This window comes from Ciona intestinalis, unplaced genomic scaffold, assembly GCF_000224145.3.
Source record: "Ciona intestinalis unplaced genomic scaffold, KH HT000542.1, whole genome shotgun sequence".
Taxonomy (NCBI): domain Eukaryota; kingdom Metazoa; phylum Chordata; class Ascidiacea; order Phlebobranchia; family Cionidae; genus Ciona; species Ciona intestinalis.
In genome coordinates this window covers 62,287-65,329 of record NW_004190863.1, presented here as the reverse complement: position 1 = coordinate 65,329, position 3,043 = coordinate 62,287, and positions in this window count along the sequence as shown.

The window sequence follows — 3,043 nt, the reverse complement described above, 5'->3', positions numbered from 1 at the left end:
AAAAAAAAACATTGGAAAAAAGTAATACACCTAAAATAAACTTACCTAGAACTATATACATCTTCAAATATAAGTTGTTCGTTGAGAGAACAAATGACTTTTAGTCGATCAGAATAAAGTAAGAGCAAGTGAAACTCAGTGAGGACAATGTTTAATACTTCTCCACTGTTATCAGCAAAAGGATTTGTATTGTCGGCGGCTGTGAGGATATATGTTAGTGTTCTATTCTATATGGGTGAGGTCTCGCAGCATAGTACGCCATGGGTCCAAGGATTAAGGCCAGGATTGGCCCATTACCTCACATGTTGTGTTAACATATGTGCCTAACATTATGCAACAAAAAATTAATCAGAGTTTAATAGAATTTAACCAAATCACATTTCATCATTTAGTTAAAACGCTCCAGGCTGTACATTTTAAGGTTCAATCATTTTGCATATTTAAAAAAAATATACACTTAGTTTTAAATATTTTTTCTGCTGATAATTTAGACAACAGATTTTTGACCACTGGGTTGGAGCAATTGCCGATAAGTGTTTTGCCCAAGAACACATACATGCAAAATGGTAGCATTGAAGAGCCTTGAACCCATTACCTCTAGGTTAGAGGCAGGCACGCTAAGTAATTGCGCTATGGCACCAGACTAATGATAAATTTGTAAGGTAAAGAATCTAAAAAAGACCAAAATGGAACATGAAAAATATTACCTGTGTCTGGATAATGCACAAGCCTAGCGTTTGTAATGAGAGACCTTTGTTGGATAGATGTGGATGTTTCAACCATGGATGGAAGTTTAATCTCACCAATGTAGACGCCTTCTGCTGTCATCCATGCAAACTGTGTAGGGACGGGAACTGTAGGGTGAAAAATGGAAATTCTTGTGAATAAATTTATGTATGTGAAAATTGTAAAATTAAGCTGCATTAAGTAACTGGTTAATTAAAGTTCTTGCCATTTTTTTTAAAAGTTTGTTGATAAATTTTTATGACTATCAGACTGTGTACATGTTTTATTACAAATGACACTTTAAAGGGCCTTTTTTGTAACAACTGTCAGAACGAAAAATGAAAATTTAATATATTGGCGGTGCGTCAATGCATAGGATTTCACAAGAGTAAAATGTATCAGAAGCACGCCACAATCTTTTATAAGGTATGAACGGATTTTAATGTACATCTGCTAAACCATTTTTTTAGTTCAATAAATTGTTTTTTAAGCATTTCCACACCTGTAGAACCTTTTGAACTGTAGAGCAGGATAAGTTGACTACCATCACGTATTCCTGGTATTTGTATATGGCGTGGGGGTGTGTTGATGTATAAACTAAACACAGCCTGCAAAATAAAAGGTAATGATATATATGTATAAATTTGTGTATGTGACAAAAGCCCCAAATCATAAATATATTAGAGTGGGGATAGATGGGACACATTTGGCACATAATATCTAAATATTCTGATCGTGTTTTAAACAAGTAACAACGGCCTATGGGAGTTGTGAGAATATGGTTTTAAATTTTTTTGAATGTTTTTTGTTTACTACCAAAAGAGACAAGAAAATAGAATGAAAAGGTGTATCATCTTCCCCACCTTCCCGTGTACAACTTCCCGTATATAAATATGTCAAAACCATGTGCTTGGTATTTACATGTAATACGATTAACACTCAACAATACAGAGAGTTTTTTTACATTGTTTTAAACCATTAATTAGTAATATATTATATATTATGGCACAACGTTTATATTTTACCTAGGCAATCCTATCAATGCTTCTTTAAAATAATTGTTTTACGAAAACCTAAATAGTGAATTCTACCTATTTAAATAGATTACGCGTTTATGCATTTAACAAAATTGTTCACCTGAAAAACTGGGACTTCTCCGCTGTTGGGACTCATTGTTCCACTGAACTGATAAAGTTTGTTTGGTGTTGCAGCGAATATGCAATAATCATTCTTACCGTCTTGTTTAGATGCAGTACAGAAATATTCAAGTCCTGTTACAGGATCACCTAAAAAATGTAAACCATTCTTTAACCCTGTTAAATTTTAAAAATAAAAGCAGCTTTAAACATTAAAAATTTGAATCAATAAATGAGAAATATAACAACTCTATTTGTCTCTTCGATTACGGCAGAAATGATTTTGAAATTTTTAAACAAAAATACAGAATATAACGACAAAACAACAATTTTTAAAACACACAGTTAAAAACATATTTACATTTAATTGGATGAAAATAAGTATGGTCGCTACACTTAGCAGACAGCTAGCCATTTATGTTTAATTATTTTAATAATGTAATAAGGAAACAAAATAACAGCTGTTTCAAAATAATAGCTCCCCGATACAAAAAATGCAACAAGTATTAATAAAGTACAAGGAAATAAAATCTTTCTACTTACCTCTTCCATTACTGCTTGCAAACTTATAAACTTGTTTGAAATATTGGTCCACGCTCCCACCAAAGAATTTGGTGTCTTCTCCAGCCTCAATGGAACACTCCATGATTAATCCCCAACTTGTTCCTACCAGCACAGCACCCGTGGTGTTACCTGTTGCTGTGTGACACCAGCCCACGCTCTCAATTTTGTGACCTGAAAAATAAAATTTAAACTTGTTTAACAAAATTTTTAGCACATAGTTGAGTATTCTGAGTGGTAAAATTTAAGGCTCGGCGGTTCAAGGCTCAATGCTGCTACCATTGAAGGCGTATGTGTCCTTGGGCAAGACACTTAACGGCAATTGCTCCAACCCAGTAGTCACTAATGGGTTGTCCAAATTATCAGCCATACATAAAAAATATGAAAAAATCCCCAAATAAATAAGCTGGCATGAGGTGTTAAACCCGTGTGATAACGACTGTCGCTTTCTGGTCACACGAGGATAAAGTAAGGTACATTCATTCTTTTATACTATGGTGAGATCAGTTTATTTTGCTCACAAATATTACAGTGTAGGTGGCTGATTAATAAAGAGCAATCCTGGGAATAAATGGAACTTATTCATCCTTGCATGGCTGAGAAATAACAGTTTTCATAAC